The sequence below is a fragment of the Ostrinia nubilalis genome, chromosome 6 (genome assembly GCF_963855985.1).
Source record: "Ostrinia nubilalis chromosome 6, ilOstNubi1.1, whole genome shotgun sequence".
Taxonomy (NCBI): Eukaryota; Metazoa; Arthropoda; class Insecta; order Lepidoptera; family Crambidae; genus Ostrinia; species Ostrinia nubilalis.
Genome location: NC_087093.1, coordinates 7,712,560 through 7,732,791, shown reverse-complemented (window position 1 = coordinate 7,732,791; position 20,232 = coordinate 7,712,560). Strand labels below are relative to the sequence as shown.

Here is a 20,232-nt window from a genome sequence, read left to right as displayed (position 1 = left end):
TCAGTGTATAGAGAAACGTCAAAGACGCAAAATGCTGACGTCAACAATACCTACATCAGACTCAATTAGGTGCTTCACTACGTTCTCAAGTTTCAAGGGATACTTGGACCGACGGGTGAGAGATAGAGACCGGTGCGTGGGATACCTAAATTCATTTTACCACAGAGAGAGTATTGCGAAATTTTCAATGTGTATGTCAATCTAACGACTTTTCAAGCTTTGTAAAAATACCTACATTATGGTCCTTTGTTGGTAATATTAGACTGAGAGCTGGCAATATACAATTTAATACTTTGATATAATCAGTTAACTAAATACTTGTGATTGGGATTTATTATCACAAATGTTGCTTTTAAAAATTCAAGGAATTAATTTCCCTTTCCTCGTTTGGCTATGATTAGTTTCACCAAAATATTCTTAAAAGAGCTACGTCATTAATTTGTATCAAGTAATCAAAGGATTATAACGGTACGAGCAAGAACACAAGTACAACGGTATCAAACTGTGCAAATAAAACAACTCTGCCACAATCATAAAAACAAATATTTATTTTAGCAAAACAAATTGTGTACAAATGTTATATTGATTGTGTTTTCAGCTCCTGAATTAAGCAAAAACAAATCCTCTCTTTTCAATTGAGATTGGCCAGATGGATTACCAAGTAATACCACAGGTAATACCTGTACAATCCGGTTTTAAAAGGCTAATACCTACACCCTACGTACGCAAAATAGCTTTTAATAATAAATTGTAGTTAATTAATATCGGTCAAACAAAACTCACGCTACACATGAATTTACTAATTATAGAATTAATGGTCTAAACTCAATTTAATAAATCTATTTTACTTATTTGGTATCGATTTTATGATAACCTACCTTACTTGTAATCTATAGGTACTTATAATAAATCTGTAGAGAGGTCAATTCTGTACACGAAATATATTTTCAAAGTAACTATCAGGGGGTGATTAGTGATCGATACTGGTGCCAAAAAAACTAAAACCCAACTACTACAAAAAACGACGCTGAAAAAGTATAAAACAAGATTTTCAGAATACTGAACTGAACAAAGTTGCTAATGTAGTTGCATAGTAATTTTAATGTTTGGAAAACCGCAGTCACACGTTGTGTCAAAGTGCTACGGTAGGTAGGTATATGTAACGTGTGACTACGCCTGTTACGAAAATTAAAATTGTCTCTATCTGTAGCGGAGAATAGTGTTGTGGCAGGCCTTTGTTCAAACGAGCATTGCAAACGTAGTAATAGGGATAGAGACATGCGATTTTTGGTTTTACAAAGGTAATACGATAGAGAATAATACAAAGTAATAAAAACCGCCGGTTATAGGGGCATTTTTTGGAGAAATTTATCAAATAACCAAAAAAAACTCGAATTTAAAAGCAGATTTTTTTCAAAAAGTATCATTTTTTATTATTTGTTGGCCTTTTTTGTGTATTTTATGTATTTTAGTAGTATCGTCTGTTATTTAGCATTATTACTGTTTCTATTTGATCAGGATATACCTCTTAGTTGAAAAGTTATTACGTTTTCTTTACAATAAGTAATTGGAAGAAAAAAAATCTATATAAAATAAAAAAATAAAAAAATTTTGACCTTTTTTTTGTCGATAAAAATAGGTCTAGTTTCATTTATTTTCATATGTACACTTTAACGTGACTCACACTGTAGATTCAAAAACTACTCGACGGATTTTAACGAAACTTGGTACAATTATTCTTTATACTCCTGAGCAGGTTATAGTATACTTAGGAGCAGAATAGTGAAGGGAAATTTTGGGAAAACGGGAGAAGTTACTCCATTTTTTAAGCTTCCGTCGCGTGTGCAGCCTTAATAGTTAAATTTGGAAGGACGTAGCTTAGGTACTAGGGCATGAATATCGGAATCTCGGAATCTCGTAATATCGGAATCTCGGACTGCGAGATCCGATATTTCAATTCCGATATTGAGCGACCCAATATCGTAATATCGGAATCAGATAAAAGTTTTAATTGAGATTTTAAACAAAGCGTTTAAACTTGCCACAACCTGCCACAAAGCCCAAAGTACATGATTGGTCAAGAGCAATGATTTTCTCATGTCTCTCACCATCACTTTTTGTTCCACTGCAAATATTTTAAATCTTTACTATTTATGGTTAATTTAACTTGTTCTAAATCAATTTTAGCATTTGCCATAGGTACTTGGTCAACAAAGAACGACATCTCAACTCCCTTTCAAATATTAATTTTACTGGACATGGACCGTCAGTTCTGCGTACTATGTGCTCTGCACATTGCCACTTCAGCTTGCTAATCCGTTGGGCTATGTTAGCGACCTTAAATCAAATCAAATCAAATTTCTTTATTTGCGTAATTCCAGGTACATAAGTGGTCTTACATAGATTTGGTTATGGTTAGTTTACGGAGCTCCTCATTTCTGATTAGATCTCGTAAAGAAACACCAAGCTTATCCCTCTCCATAGCACGTTGTGCCCTATATTCAAAGGCCACGTTTTCGAGCCGGATATCATCACTGGTAACACACACTAATTGAAGACTTTCGTCTTCGTATTCGACGATTTACCTCTTTCTCGAAATTGCATCTAACTACCTAGCTGATCGTTGTCCGAGATAGACATACTTACTTGTCAACAATCTCGAGAATCGAGCTCCTAACCGAAACTGGGTAAGGAGCAACATGGACTTTCGACATAAGCTTCGTTTTTTCCATATTCATCCGAAGGCCTACCTGTTGGGAAACTCGATTAAGGTCTTCGAGCATTGTGATAAGGTCTTCCAACGGTTCTGCCTTACTACGCAAAACAGACGGACGATGAGGCAGCAAGGTTCTGAAGTGGAGGCCACGTACCGGAAAGCGCAGCGTAGGACTCATAACCACAAGGTGGACCGACGACCTCATAAAGGTAGCAGGAAGGCGCTGGATGCAGGCCGCCACTAACCGGCCATTGTGAAAATCCGCATCGGAGCCTGTGTTCAGCAGTAGACATCCTATGGCTGACATGATGATAATGATGGCTCGTGATTTTGTGAGTTGTAGATCGATAATCAAAAAGGATCAAATTACAAACATATTCAAATTTTTTATCACTCTCTACATTTTTTGTAACACGTGATTGAATGACTCTAATTCGTTCCGCCAACATAAAACAGGGTAATATAATGAAGGAGTAAAAAAGTTTGTTTGATATCTGTGATTTTACAAAAACACTTTAATTATTTGCTAGTCCATATTATAGGCTCATTATCAGTAACCATTCATTATCAGGTGATCCGTCTGCTCGTTTGCCTCTTGTCACATAAAAAAACCAAATGCAATGGATACCCATTACGTAAAAATTGTTTTAAAATACTTCAATTATATGAAGTGCTGTTTTGTACCAAATTAAAGATTTTGATTAAAATCATTATTTTATTATAAACAATACAGAATTTTTACGAATACCTATAACCAAATATTAATTTTATAGCACATGAACTCAATTCCGATATTAATATCGGAATTCCGATATTGAGATCTAATATCGGAATCCAATATCGGAATTGAAAACCTTCCGATATTACATGCCCTATTAGGTACCGTAGAGGTGCACTAAGAAAGGAATTCCCGAAATTCCAACGGGAACGGGAATTAGCGGGAAAATCCTTTTGTATGAAAAATCTAAACCGCTTAAGTTACAAGCTTGAAATTTGGCATGCAGGTACCTTAGTAAACTTAAAGCTTATTTACAATAGGATATTGCAAAATTCCCACGGGAACGGGAGTTAGCGGGAAAAAACATTTGTATGAAAAAATCTAAACCGCGTAAGATAGATGAAGGGGGGGTAAAACGGGATCCACGCGTACTAAGTCGCGAGCGGCCGCTAGTATTAAAAAAAATTAAAGTGGATTTTGTTTGTAAGTTTAGCAATATAGGGGAAAGATCTCAAATACTCGACGCACAGTGATGCTACAGCTTTGGTGCCATAGTAACAAATGCTAAGGCGGACGTATTCTGTCAGAATACAGCACTTTTTTTTTATTGGCCTACACTTTTGATTTTGAACAAAAAATGTATGAATAGTCGATGACTTTTAGATCTCAAATACTCGACGCACAGTGGAGCTACGGCTTTGGTGCCATAGTAACAAATGCTAAGGCAGACGTATTCTGTCAGAATGCAGCACTTTTTTTTGTTGGCCGGCACTTTTGATTTTGGACCAAAAATATAATATGAAACGTGGATGATGTCCTTTTGCACGTTGCTGCACATAAAAATAATCCGGATTTAAATTCATTTTATAAGACAAAAAAAGGCATAAGACCTAAGTTGGTTTGAGGGAAAATAATAAGTTACGTTTTGTCTTGCTTTTCTTTAAATATCAGTTTGATAGTTCATTCGAAAATTCAATTCAGGTTTACTCTACCCCATTCTCCTTTCCTGTGCAAAATGTCTTAACGCATAGCTGTCATAAAATAGGACTATTTGCGCCATTTTAAAAGACAATCATGTAGGCGTATAACGTGTCTATTTATATGATATGTCATTGTTTTCAAGTAACTTTTGAGATTGCATTTTTAGTTTGTAATTTTGTTAAATTTAATCACACCGTGTTTCTAATTTACTAATTAGAAGCGTAAATTAGTGTGGATTACAAATATTTGAAACATTTTTCGGTATTATAAATACTTACTAATACTAGATCATTGCAAACGTTGTGATAGGGATAGAGACATGTGATTTTTGGTTTTACGAAGGTAATACAATAGAGAATAATACAAAGTAATAAAAACCACCCGTTATAGGGGCATTTTTTGGAGAAATTTAGCAAATAACCAAAAAAACACGAATTTAAAAGCAGATTTTTTTTAAAAAGTATCATTTTTTATTATTTGTTGGCCTTTTTTTGTGTATTTTATGTATTTTTTTAGTATCGCCTGTTATTTAGCATTATTACTGTGTTTATTTTATCAGGATATACCGCTTAGTTTAAAAGTTGTTGGAAGTATACTAATAAAAGAGGGAATTATTTCAATTAAACGGTTTATTGACGTCCACACGGACGGATCACAGAGAATACAGAGTTAGCATCATAGACAAAAGTATTAACTTTTTAACTATGGCAAAGGGCGGTGTTTATTTAAATCCTACATCCTCCCTTAAACACAAACCCATTTGCGATACACAGTATTCTAATTTTGCATGCGTCGTTGCCTTGGTAAGTGCATCTGCAACCATCATGTTGGTTTGTATATAGCGAACATCAATCACTCCACTTAGTACCTTGTCTCGGACAAAATGGTGCCTCACGTCAATGTGTTTTGTTCTGGCATGATATCCATCGGTACCTGCAAGCTTGATTGAGCTCTGGTTATCGCTATAAATAACCATCGGTTCACTCTTCAACTGTGGCCAAAATGTTTCTTGAAGTTGTCTCAGCCACAAAGCTTCTTGTACACACGATGACAGCGACATGTACTCCGCTTCAGTCGTAGATAACGCTACAGTAGGTTGCCGCCTCGAGTTCCAGCTAATCATTCCTCCCTGAAACAAGAATGTGTAACCTGTGCAAGAGCGCCGATCTTCTTCTGAGCTGGCCCAGTCTGAGTCACAGTAGCCATGCGTCATTGTCTCCTCTGGATTCTTCTTATAACTCAGTTTGAAGTCTTGAGTACCCTTCAAATAACGCATCACTCGTTTCAAAGCAGCCCAGTGTTGCTGTTGAGGTTTGGTGTTGTACTTACTCAACATATTGATCACAAAACTAATATCGGGCCTAGTGACCTGTGAAATGTATAATAAACATCCAATTACTTCCTGATAAGGAATGTCTTTCAATATTATTATCTTACTTTCTTCAGTATTTTCTATTCCTTGAAACTTGAAGTTTGGATCAATTGGAGTTTTTACAGTTTTGCAATCAGCCATTCCATATTTGCTCAATACCTCCTGTATATATTTTCTTTGATCTAAATACAGAGTGCCTTTATTTCTATCTCTTTCTACATGTATTCCAAGACAGTACTTCAGTTCACCTAAATCCTTCATTTTTAACTTGCTGAATAACTGTTCCTTAATACGAGCCTTACTATCTTGATTGTTTGTGAACAAAATAATATCATCTACATGAATAGCCATAAAAGTCATGTCATTTTCATTCACAATGTTATAGTAGATACAAGGATCACATTTAGCTTGTAAAAGACCCAATTCTTTTAATGCTGCATCAAGCTTCTTGTTCCACTGCCTGCTAGCCTGTTTCAATCCATATAGAGACTTTTTCAGTCGACAAACTTTCTCACTATCTGTGGGACTATCAGTGTTGTCATACATAGGAGGCATTTTCATGTAAATCTCCTCCTCTATGTCTCCTTGGAGAAACGCTGATACGGCATCCATTTGCCACATATCCATATCGTACTTGGCAGACAGAGCAAACAAATATCTAAGCGAAGTCGTTCTTACCACTGGTGAAAATACTTCCGTGTAATCAATGCCGGGTTTTTGAGAACAGCCCTTGACCACAAGCCTTGCTTTGTATTTAACAATTTCTCCTTTCTCATTCGTCTTCGTCTTAAAAACCCACTTACATGGTATTGCACGTTTGCCAGCTGGTAGCGAAATAATTTCCCAAGTTTTATTTTCTAACAAAGACTTGTACTCTTCATTCATAGCATCCTTCCAAAATTCAGCCTTAGTACTTGCCATAGCTTCTTTCACAGTTTGTGGATCTGAAATTGGCATAACACACATGAAATTATTGCCTTGAAGGTTGCGTCTCTGGTGTGACCTCAAAGTGATATTTCTTTCAAAACTACTCTCCTCAGTATCATCACTTGTATCAGGGTAATAGGTCTCATCATCCGACCTTCCATTATCACAACTGTAAATTGATGTGTCACTCGTACTAGTTTCCGCTTCAATTTGAACGCTATCCTCTTCATTTGTTAGAGTGTTATTTATTTCGGTACTATTCTGTGAATCTGAACAATCATTGTTTGCATCCAGGGGAATATTAACACACTGTGTCAATGATACAGGTTCCGGTGTAACATTTTCAGTTTCAAGATCTTTTTCTATGAATATTACATCCCTGCTAATGACAATCTTTTTGTTAATAGGATCAAACAGTCTATACCCCTTTGTGTTCTCACAGTATCCAACAAATATTAGTTCACGTGATTTACGATCCCATTTCTGTCGAATTTGTTTAGGAACGTGTACCATGGCCTTAGTGCCAAAAATCCTTAGATGTGAAATATTTGGTTTCTTACCAGTCCATTTTTCGTATGGTGTTACCTCACCCAGTACTCGCGACGGCGATCTGTTGATAACATGAGCTGCAGCAGCAACAGCCTCAGCCCAAAAAGTTTTCTTCAGCTTTGCTTCAAATAGCATGCACTTTGCACGCTCGACAAGAGACCTGTTCATCCGCTCGGCCAACCCGTTCTGCTCAGGTGAGTACGGAGAGCTCGTCTGATGTTTGATGCCGGAAACTGCTAGAAAGTTAGTAAAATCCTGGTTACAATACTCCTTCCCATTGTCACTTCTCAAAATTTTGATTTTCTTGTCCAATTCATTTTCAACTTCTTGTTTATACTTTTGAAATACCGATCGAATGTCAGTTTTGCTCTTCAAAAAGTATACATAAACTTTGCGTGAAAAATCGTCTATGAAGGTTATAAAATACTTTCCTCCTCCAGCCGATGTCGTTTCCATTGGACCGCATAAGTCGGTATGTATTATTTCCAACAGCGCATTTGCCCTCGAACCAGAATGGGGAAACGGTGATCGAGTTTGTTTAGCTTCACAACATGTGACACAAACATTATCAGCTTCCTTGTTACTGATAGTTATACCTTCAGCACATACCTCTAATCTCCTCACATCAGCCATGTTTAGGTGCCCCATCCTCTTATGCCATGTAGTAATATCTACCTTACTCTCATTATGAGAAACTGTATATGCACTATCTGTAACAGTATTAAGTTTATACATGTTATTGCATAAATTCGCAGTTGCTACTAGAGTCTTGTTGGCATTGAATATGTTGCAGCCCGTGTCAGTGAACTCTACCTTACAGCCACTCTTGGTTAGTTGACTAACCGATAAAAGGTTTGTACTCAGATCAGGAATATACAAGACATTTCTCACCTGGATTGGATTCTCATTCTTGCAATAACGGGTCTGTATATTTACTTTACCCATACTGTGCACGGAGACTGAGTCACTGTTCGCCACCATTATTTTATTAATCGGAGGTGCTTGCAGGTCATACATCCAATTAGAGCGTCTTGACATATGCATAGTAGCTCCCGAGTCAACATACCAGTCGTCCTGATTTGACATGCTGAAAGCTGAAAAGGTGTTATGATTATTCTTGTTATCATTATTCTTCACTGTAGTAGCTTTGCATTGGCTCTTGTAATGCCCATAATTGTTACACTTAAAGCAGCGGGGACCTTTTCCTTTTGGCTTTGTGTTAGAGGTATTCTTGTGCTTTGTATAGAATGCAGAAGACTCGGAGACTTTCACTTCTTGTAAAAGTTTTGTCTTCACAAAATCTGATGAAATCTTTATGCAGGAACTTTCCAGACCCATGATCATCGGTTTATAATTATCCGGTAAACCTGCCAGCATGAGTGTTCCCAGCCATTCATCACCAACTTCGAAGCCGATATTCCGTAACTTGTACGCAGTACTCATAATCTTATTAACGTATTCCTCGATACTGGAGCAGTTGTCTAGGGTGGTGTTTATCAGATCCTTCAATAATCCGACTTTTCGAGATAGCCCGGAGTCCTCAAATGCAACCTCAAGTCTTTTCCACACCTCTCTGGCGGACGAAGCACTTTCAATATGCACGAAATTTATTGGTTCTACCAACAAAATCAATTTCGACTTGGCTTTGATATCTTTCTTCGGATCAACGTTGATTCCTGGATCAACACACTCCCATAAATCTTCGTGTTCTAGATACGATTTAACTGCAAACTTCCATGTCGAGTAATTTTCCCGACCGGCCAATTTTTCCAGTTGAAGGTTCGCGGTAGCCATTTTCGATCGGGAAAAATTTTCAGAATATTACTTCGAAATGTGATTCTCCGATTTATCTCAATAAATTGTCGAAATTCTCCCTTTCACTACGGGTATTCGGGACGGCCCATAACCTGTTGGAAGTATACTAATAAAAGAGGGAATTATTTCAATTAAACGGTTTATTGACGTCCACACGGACGGATCACAGAGAATACAGAGTTAGCATCATAGACAAAAGTATTAACTTTTTAACTATGGCAAAGGGCGGTGTTTATTTAAATCCTACAAAAGTTATTACGTTTTCTTTACAATAAGTAATTGGAAGAAAAAAAAATCTATAAAAAATTTAAGAAAAAATCGCAAAAAATTTTTACCTCTTTTTTGTCGACAAAAATAGGTCTAGTTTCATCTATTTTCATATGTGCACTTTAACGTGACTCACACTGTATACCATGGACATTAGCAAAAACAAAACAAAACTATGTGTAAAATAGGATTGAAAAAAAACTGGTCCAAATTACCGGACTCTCCCTTAACTGTAAACGATGGTTGTGGACTATGAGGGAGCAGGGCAGGGCTACTATTGAATGAAACTCACAATAACACTTCACTAAACTTTATTTATATTGCACAAAAGAGCACTTTTCTCGTCAAGTAAAATCGAAACACTGCCATATTGTCAAGAAACAATATCAAACAAAAACAATAGAATATTCAAACATTCTAAACATAAATACAAAAATAGAAAAGTAAAAAATAATAAAAAATAAATAAATCTAAAAGAGGTCTGTCGCCAAGAATAACCTTGTCTACTGAAATTGTTAATCAGTTGATCTGCTCTTTTCGCTTTCTATGTCACACGCTCAGAATACGGAACAAACCAGAAACCGTCAACGGGCGTAAATGTGTATCCATATAAATTACTCCAAATCGCATTAGTTTGACTTTAGAGCAATTAGTCAATGGCCAGCGCGCGCATTGTTTACATATCCGTCAGATTGACACTTAATAATTAAAATATGCCGTCTTGTGCCGTTCCAACATGCAAGAATGTTCCTGGGATTACGAAGAAAGTGCATGGGATCACGTTTCATGTGTAAGTAGCACATTTCCAATTCATTTTAATTAAATAATAATTTTCAAAAAAAATCACGGTTACATTTTGTAAGTGTTGCCACAGATCAACGGAATATTTTACCCAACTTTTTTTAATATTAAATTATATTTGTTTATAAAAAATTCACGCGTTTATTTTGTTAGCGTTACTACAGAATAATGGAATATTTTACCCACATTTTTTGTTTTAATTAATTGTTAGTGTAATTTATTCCGTGACAACCTGATTAATTCAATATAATGTATTAAATTTATTTTTACTATTTCTCCATAAATAATGAGGACCAAATTTAGATATCATAATAAAATATATGACTGTATACATTTTAGCTTTCCAGTTGACGAAGTAAGGAAATCAGAATGGACAAAAATAATTCGAAAAAAAACGACATAGCTTCTTATCAGTTGAGAGGTTAAAGGTACAATTGTACAATGTACAACGTTTTTGGGTGTGAAAGACACATAATATCAAAAGTACTACGAACGTATACGTACTCTTATTATGCTTGAGGACTAGGAGAGTGCTAAACTCAGGAGTGTATTTTGGCTAGAATGCTTTATTATTTTTTTTTGTCATTTCTTTTTATTTAATTTTTTATCATGTTATTCAATAAATCTGATGAAAAACGTATTCGAAAAATACATTATTTAGATATCATTACTGATGAATTTCTTTTTTGTAGTGTACCTAAAATTCCCTTATGCGATTTATTTATCTTTTGGAGACGCCAGGTTTTTTGTTTAATGTTTTTTATAATTTTCCTATTTTGGAGATTAAGTAATGATCATTCATTTAACTTTTTTTAGGAGTGTCGAATAAAATGTTATAATCGTTTAAAATAACTAGCTTTTGCCCGCGGCTTCGCCCGCGTAAAATTCAGTTGTCACAAATCATTTGAAATTATAGGTTTATGTTATTCTGATGTATATAAACAGTAATAGGTAGGTACTGCTAAGTTTCTTCAAAGTCCGCATAGGATTTTTTGCTTGAAAACTCGCATTTGTATGTATATTAGTAGGACTAGTAGAATTAGTAGGATAGGATTATTCTAAGAGTTTACATAATAAAGTACCATAACTCTATTTTTTGTTTTACTTGGCATTCTGAAATATTTGATTTTTGTAATTGACTTTTAAATAATTATATTATACATTTACGTATATTACACTATTTAGTAGAAATAAATTCATCTACACTTAGTTACTTTAGAATAACAATTAAATTCAGAGGTAGATAGGTACTTATTTCGCTTTATTACATTTTACTTGTTTAACATCTCTATAAAAAAAATTACGTAATTTTACCCCAAAAATGGGAGTGTCACACGGCGCTGGTAACACTAAAGCGGGTGGAGGGGCGCGGGCGGGGAAGTATTTTGGACACAACTTGCCGCGTAGAAATGTTATTGAACACTCCTTCTGGTTTGTTCCGTATTCTGAGGTCACACGCATGGGATTCCAAAATTGCATACGCGTAGACATTTCTATTCTACCTAACAAATAAAGCAAGTGCCTAGAGTTCTATAGAGGTATCCGATCTAGTAAATGTCGTGGCAAATACATTTCATTTTGGTGCCTTTTTCAAATAAATCCTAGGCATCTAGACAATCTAGTTACGAGTTCACGACCTAGAGCGCTATACTGCTCTGAGCGTCTACGAGCTCGTATACATCATACATTAAGCTGGATCTCCACTAGAGGCTGCCTCGGGTCGACCAGCCGCCTCGACCCGCGGTTGCTCAAATGGAGACGCAGCCTCAACCTGAGGCTCGACTACGAAAGTTGCGAGGCAAATTTCGTCGCCGCGGACCGAGCCACATTTTGTCGCTCGGACGAGGCAGCCTCACAGCCCGAGGCTGTCTCTAGTGGATATGTGGCTTTATATTCCGAGACGGTGATCCAGGTCGTGACACATCGATTCGTATTTGATTCGGTCCACTTCTGTTTTTACGCCTAAATAGGTCAGTAAACGGTTTGGCGAGATGGTTTTTGAATAGTGATATAGATAAAGTGGTAATATCTTGCTATGTGGTGAATACATTCGTCATAGCTCTCGTAGCAGTAGATATCACATGGTTTCAGAGTCTCTACATGAGGCTCATTTTCTTAATTTAGTAATTCAGGATCTCTCAACGGGGTTAGTTTTCTTCGTAGTATAATACCCGGTATGCAACCTCAAGATAGGTATACCTTGATATCTCTCGTCTTGAAGGAATTTACGAATTACTGGAAGGACAAAACAAAAATCTGAATACTGTCAATTGTGCTGAGAGTCTAAGAAACAAAAGAAAAAGAGAGCTGGAAAAAACATCCCTTATAAGAAAATATTACTGAGATTATTCATGTAAACAAACAGGTAAAGCAAATTGCCTACTCGTACATTATTTCTTACATGATGTACCTACCAAAGTTTATAATTAAGGACAAGGTGTACATTCCCTCGAGACTCCTAAATTTAATTACTTTAAGTCTAGCTTTATTATGTCTAAACAAATTACTAGAAAGTTGACTAGATCCTAGGTATTTTGTTATTATGTAGGTAGGTATGTTGTGTACTTATCAATAATCTTACATACTATGACCAACTTTTAAGTACTGTCCTGTTGTCTGTATTTGGGTAATCAAAACTTTATTTTTAGGTCAGAACTTCGATAGAACTGAAATGCTCATATAATTATATCGATCTTATAATGCCTTCGGTCGAATGAAAGGTCCCTAAGAGAATCAACCATTAATTGAGTTAATCATAGTTGGAGAGTAATTTAAACACACCACAATCGTAAATCATCGTCACATAACTTAAATTACATGCTTTGAGTTGTTTGAATTCCATCGTGCTTTATTAGCTTTAACTACATTACATATTCACATACATAAATAATTTTGTAGTCTCTTTGAGTAAGGGCTCTCAAATCCCAGCTAAAGGCCCACCGCAACATACAATATAAGGTAAACGGCTACTAGTTCGTGATAGTACGTAAGTTCGTAAGTTTTTTTTCTAGCTCAAATAATAAGCAAATGGAATATTATTTATAAAAATTATTCATTACTACAAAAACTCTATTATTTAAGCTATCTAAAAAACCAAGTCCCAACATTGTGGCGCCAAAAATGAGAGCAATACGAAGCTTCAAACTCTCAGAGAGCCAAAAACATCCGTGCGGCTTGCAAAGGTTGCTCTCACCGTAAGGTTAGCGCTCCAACTTCTTAAGCTTATAAAAAGGCGAAGGAACGTCCATTTAAATAAAACTTGTAATAGTGGTTCATGTGTTCCTTGACAATTGATTTGGCTTGGAAAAAAGTTATATGAAAACGTAGAATTCCTTTAAAATTGCGATTAATTGACTCACGAAATAGCGTACATATTATTTTTCGGGTGTCCCCTATTTCGTGACACTACCGATTCAAGGATATTATGGATAACATTTTGATGCTTGGTTTTTAAATAACTATTTATGATAATTTAAATGTAAGTTATGAAACAAATAATGCATTTATTTAAGTTTCTCATGACCTAAATTCGGTATATGTTTCGTTCACTAGAATTTATATGACACGAGTTTGAAGTTCACATAAATGACCAATTTTAAGATAAATTAGCATAAGTAGTACCAGCATAATTTTGGTTTTATTTCGAATTATTTTATTTATCTTTGTTTATTTGTATTGTATATGGGATAGATAATAGTTAATTGACACATTTTGACAATAATCCATGAATTTTACTCGGGGAATTTGGACTAATCAGTATCACGAAACAAGGAACCGTATTATTGTTACTTTTTTCCAAGTTCGTGATATATAAATGTATGGTGTTAGGTACTTTTATGACACATACCATCAAAGAAATCGACATATTTTTTAGTTTTTAATACTTACCTACCTAAGAAATTAATTAATTACTTACTTTTTATTATGAGTCATTGGCGTATCTGGGGTTAATTTCAGGAGGGGGCGGGGGGGGGGGGGGATACCCTACTTGAAACAGCTCCAGGGGTGGGATTATGGGGGGTTAGTCCCCCCCCCCCCCTCCTCATAATCCCACCCCCGGCATCAAATGGCTTGTGTAAATATTTTAACATACTTATCGGTACAAAATTAAATAACTAATCAAAATTTTATGGGTACGAAGGGGGGGGGGGGTTAAGTCCCCCCACATTTCTAATGGTTAAATAAATATTTTCACTTATCGCTAGAAATAACAAATCAAAATTTTATGGGTACGAAGGGGGGGGGTGGGGTGAAGTTCCCCCCTCCCCGCCCTACATTTCTAATGGTTATATAAATATTTTCACATATTGTTAGAATTAACAAATCAAAATATTATGTAGGTACGTACCTAGCTAGACTCACATTATTTCTTATGAATATTTCAGGTAAGTAATATCGTCAATTTCACATAATTATTTTATTCTAAATTTATATTATCGTTTTTAAATTTATTAAACCCTTAATCATTATTAAAATGTCCTAACTGGATGCATAAAACCTTGTCCCGAAATAGGGGACATAAGTTCACGAACTTAGAAACAGAGCAAAATTTTATCACGAAACAGGATCCAAACAAGAGGTCCGCAGAACAATTAATATAAAAAAAAGTTCAAACTATATAACTATAAATTATGTATTAACTTACTGTCAAAAGACCAAAGCTTAGCATACAAAAGCTTTCATACTGATATCATGCTTGGTTATTTTTAAATAAAATGTTAAAGTCGTAAGAGCCTTAATATACCGAAGTAGGGGGCACTTACCTTACATGGCGGCAAGTGAGCCAGAAATACAAATATACATTGTTACAAGTAGAGGCATTTCACAGCAGCCTAGGGGCGGCCTACCGCCCTCCCAAGGTCGCTCTTCGATCTACATCATTTGGAAACGATCCAATATTATTTCCTATTGTATTGTCCAATATTATATTTTTCAGGTCTTAATATTACTCAGTTACATAACGTTTTATGGTGAAAGTACGAGTCCCTTCGTAGGAATGTTTATAAATTATAGGTATAATAAATCAAGTTGTTTGTTAACGCCTTTGGACAGGGTAAATTGAATTACTTTGAACATTAGCTTAGCTAGTGCTCTTAGCTAATGCTCTTTTCATAATTATAAGTATTTATAAATATTCCCATACTAGCTTATGCCCGCGGCTTCACCCGCGTGAAATTTAGTTTGTCACATATTGTCATAAATTATAGCCTGTATGTTATCCTGGCTTATAAACAATAATACTGTAAAGTTTCATCAAAATCCGTTCAGTAGTTTTTGCGTGAAAGAGTAACAAACATCCAGACATCGTGACATCCAAACTTTCGCATTTATAATATTATTAGTAGGACGACCTAAACAAGGGCTTCAAATTAGATATGAATAGAGATTTTATAATCAAGCTTGCTCTACACCGCATAAATTTCCGAATGAGATTATAGACAATTCTAAAAAACATAAATTGACTTTTTATTAGTGTGTTAGAACATTTATGCGAGACCACGCAGACCCAATTCCTGCGCAGCCAGCCTTTTTATTTCAGGTTCAAGCTTATATTTTCAAGTAAAAGGACTTACTTACCTACATCAATGTCAAAATGACCTAATTTACTTTGAAACCAACAGAATACTGACTGTAGGTACTATGAGATTTCCTTGTAATTCTCCATATCAATTCAAATCTTGAAAAATATAAATTACTATTGCAAGGTCTGTAACTTCGACATAGCAAGGGTTTATGACTTGATCGCCAATAAACCCCCTCCAGCGAAGATTAGGTAGTCCCGGGAGAAAGCAAACTATGTGGTCCCATGAGGAATTCGAATCGATGATAGCGCAGTGTAATTAACTGAGAGAGAAATTTCCTCGAATTCTCATACCCATCCCATAACTTATCCATAATTATTATTATGTAAAGAGCTTGGGGGAGGCCTTTGTCCAGCAATGGACAAGATTTGGCTGAGACGGACGAAAGAGCACTAGATGTTTTAGGTGGATTAGGCACTTGATGGTTCTCTAACCAAAAAGATTTTTCGCACAAATGATAGCTGAAACCTAACCGCCTCTGTGGTCTAGTGGTAAGACAACCTGCTTCAGAGGCAGAGGTCCTGGGTTCGATTCCCAGTGGGGGCAGATTTTTCTGTTCGGTTTTTTTGGTGGTAGGGCTTGTTCTAAGTTCCCCTGGCTAGCTACCACCATCTTACCTAAGTCTGTCGCCATAACAACAATTTTAACAGCATTGTTGTGTTCCGGCAGTTAGAAGTAAGATAGCCAGTTCCTCCGTGGTTGAGTATTCCTGGTGAAGCTCGCTTCCACCTTCGGCCTGATCGTCACTTACCATCAGGTGAGATACAGGCCAAGAGCTTCCTTGTTGTGAATAAAAAAAACCGGCAGTAGATAACATTGCTAAATAAACGAGGCCTTCCCTATACGAAGTATCATAAATAACCATTGTGCCAGGGAATGCAATTCTTTAGAACATTTCTTCCCATAGTAATTCACCCAGCTCGTTCAATATCAACTCCCTTGGAAAGGCGTCAAGTCTTTCGATATTTAATAGCTGCGGATTAATCTAAATATAACGCTATCGCTTCTATCAACCGCCTTCTGCGTGGGCGCCAAATGACACGGGCGGGGGTTAGCGAGCGTTCTGACGCTTATTTCTGAGGAAATAGCCACGTTTTGTATCAAAGAAACACAAACAAGACGCACTGAAGCGTTCACACAATTTTCATAATTTACCATTAATTACAAAAACAACTACAGGTTCAAATTATTTACCGAGCTTCAAGTTTATCTTACTTTTGTTTATTAAACTAAAAACTAATATTTTTTAATGTCCAACTCCTAAAACAATACTGAATTTTAATAAAGTTTCTAATCAAAAACAAAAACTAAACAGTTAAGCTCACTCCCACGCGTGCCCTCATTATCAGAGTGATTTCGAAAGTACATAATTCTTTATTATTAAATACAATGCTGTGTAGCCGTATAACATGAAACTAAGATCGTTAGTCTCGCGTACCAAATAAAGCGTTTTAATCGACTTTGCTGCTGTACATTTTGAGCTTGTGCGACGCCCATTCAAAGCTGACATTATAAGCGACTCTTCAATGTACGCAATGGTGACGTAAACGTCGTGACTTGGCCAGGAACTCGAACGTAGAGCATCGCATCGCGCAGCAGTAATCGATCGGCTGCGCGCGCAACCCCCGTCCTGCCTTCAGTGCCGAGCGGAGGCCTCGCTCGAATACAATATTTCACAGAAATGTTCCCAACCCGTGTTAAGTGACTGCCAGAATAGAAATTGATAGGCCATCCCGACTTCCAGAAGCTGCTCGATAGGGGGAACAAAATAAAGGTCAGTTGAAACAGCTACTTTACCCGAAGCTCCCACTTCACAGCCATTACGGTTGGCAATTTTCTCCTAGAAGTGAACAGTTTTATGCAAATCTCCGTGATACAACGCAAAAAGCTAAATTCCTTTATAGTTCCGATAATAGTAAGCGGCTTTGGGTAACCTAGTTTATGCAATTAAAATAAACAAGAAAAGATATCGCTTCTTAGTGAACCGGGAAGATCCGCATTCAATGGAAACCATTCCAATAGGGATCGATCCTTTGAACCATAGTGTATTGTAAAGCTAATGAACTCGCCAATTCGAAAAATTAGTGGCTTTATCAAAGTAGCATTCGTTAAAAGATTGAATTCGATAAAGTTGCATACATCTCCTGTTTTGTATGAACGCAGCGAAGCGATCAACATTCTTGGACCGCAATCAAATGCAGTCACAAGTTTTTTAATATAATTTTTAGTTTAGTTTAACTACCTGTTAGTACCTACCTACTGGTGGCTCTTCAAGATGGAATTAGTCAAGTGAACTCAAGCGTGAGATCTAACTAGACGTCTTAGACGAGACGAGAGTGAGAATTAGATACAAGTTGGTTTTAAAATGTTATTACTGACGTGCTACGAGTAGACTAACTTTTTCGTTTAACAGTGATTTTAAATCATAAAATCATTTAAACATACATAGTAAGTATTTATTAAATAACAAACAAAATCATTTTCAAATCAAAAGAAATGTCTCTCATAATCCTATTTTATTGTTCAACTTTAACAAGAGCCAAACATTAAAATGGGTAGGTATAATATTAATAGATTTTGACGATCGTAACCGTACATTTTTTCATCATAAAAATAAGGCTCCGTCTCATAAAGCTGTAGGTGTATTAAGTACATCCACACATTTCAGATTATAAAGAAGAAAGAAAAGAGAGTAAAAGTTATAATAATCGCGCAGTCAACGTCTTCCGGATGCGGATGCGGGCAGCGCAGGACCGTTCATTGTGGAAAACCTTGGGGGAGGCCTTTGTCCAGCAGTGGACGTCATTTGGCTGAAACAAAACAAACAACGTCTTCCAGACTTTGTCACGTCCGAGTTTTATTGGGTTTATTTGTGCCTCACTTAGGCGAAAGGCTCTATAAGCCTACGCGTTAGCCCTATTATAATAACGCTCAAAAACTTACTGACATGCGATATAGCAAATTCATAATTGTGGACGTGACTCCATTGACAATATCCATAAAAATAATAGGTTAGGTACAGTTGACAGCATCAGACTGCCACTGTATTTACGAGTAGCTTAATGTGTTGTCGTCTGTACCTATAATACGGTTCATACAAAAGCTTCGTCAATTGTTATATTCAGTCAGTTAACGTTAAGAAAGTCAAGGTATTTTTATTAAATCTTCCCTGAAGCTCCGGCTTCCTGCTTCTGATCAACTCAATGACTTCCTTTATGATTGTCAGCCCATCCTCAAACATTTTTCGCATTCAGGCTCTCCTAATTGGATCATAATATCTTCCTTGATAGATTTGAATCACTGAATATTAATATAGAAATAAAAAAACAGCTTTTTTTCAGAAAGAAATCTGAGACATGAGAGCATGTTTTTTCGGTTTACATCTAATGAAAGTTAGAAAGAAAATTCAAAATTATAGAATATTTTAAAAGGCCATCGTTTTAATAATAAGCTTAAGTTAACATTCTCGCGAATTTTATGGTTCACTGGCCTCAAAAGAAAAAGGATCTGAAGTAGACGTTATCTGAAAATTTTCAGGTCGTGTTTCACAGACTTGTCAAGAAACTCACGACAGAGGGCGCCTTTAAAGACTCACATGTTTGATAGGGAATATTTATCTTGGTCATACAAAGCACAATTATAAAGCCAGGCAGCGATCATGTGTTGCTCAGGAAATCTATTAACTATATTGAAATGAAAAGATAAAATAGCAAAACCCCCAAATTTGATCCGGCCCTGTGACGGACTTTCAAACTTATCTCTATATCTTTTCATATAATTTATCTTATCTACGTTTTATCATTTGCTAAGTATATTATTTCATTTGCATACTTTATTATTTTGATAATACCGGGTTAATTAATTTTATAACGAATGCTCCTGTATCCTGAATTGTTCTCTATAAGGTTGCCAAAATCTTTAAAATATTTTCTGTCCATGAAGTTATTGAATCAAACTATACAGGGTGTTAGGTAAATGGGTATATGAGCCGACACTAGCCCATGTTAACATGGTCATATAAATGGTATGGTGAAGTCAGAAAATTGATATCTTCATTTTAATTATTTTAATTTTCATACAAATCGGATTTTATAAAAAAATATTTTGTATGAAAATTAAACAAATTAAAATGATAATATCGAATTACTGACTTCACCATACCATTTATATGACCGTGTTAACATGGGTTAGTGTCGGCTCATATACCCATTTACCTAACACCCTGTATAGTACATAGGTTTGTGAATGATTAAGTTAAGTGTCTTTTTAAACAACTTTAATATTTTTTTAAATCACTTGATTTTCGAACAAGCTTTACGAAATTCATCATCAAACTTCAAAGTCTACTAAGAGGTTTTCTACGACGACTACGAGTTCGCGTCGTAGCAGTGGAAGCTTTTGTACTACATTCACAGCTTACTATTCATAAATAGATATAATTTGAAAAGTTTGGTTTCACATTAAAAATAATAAATAATAGTACAGTTTAGACGTCCATGATGAG

The 20,232-nt window shown here is 35.9% G+C and overlaps 1 protein-coding gene and 1 non-coding gene across 6 annotated transcripts in view; both read left to right on the top strand.

The window, feature by feature from the left end:
* Positions 1-20,232, top strand: part of LOC135072536 (synaptotagmin 1) — a 38,396-nt gene that overhangs the window by 4,010 nt on the left and 14,154 nt on the right. For 4 of the 5 annotated variants that reach the window (XM_063966483.1, XM_063966481.1, XM_063966482.1 and 1 more), the window contains exon 1: positions 17,359-17,502. The exons of the other annotated variant lie outside the window; for it this stretch is intronic. The gene's annotated coding sequence lies outside the window, so the exon portion shown is untranslated. Of the gene's footprint in view, positions 1-17,358; positions 17,503-20,232 lie in introns of those variants that run through there. 5 annotated transcript variants of the gene reach the window in all.
* Trnal-cag (transfer RNA leucine (anticodon CAG)) lies at positions 16,203-16,274 on the top strand. Its single transcript has one exon. It is a non-coding gene; the product is annotated as a tRNA-Leu (tRNA).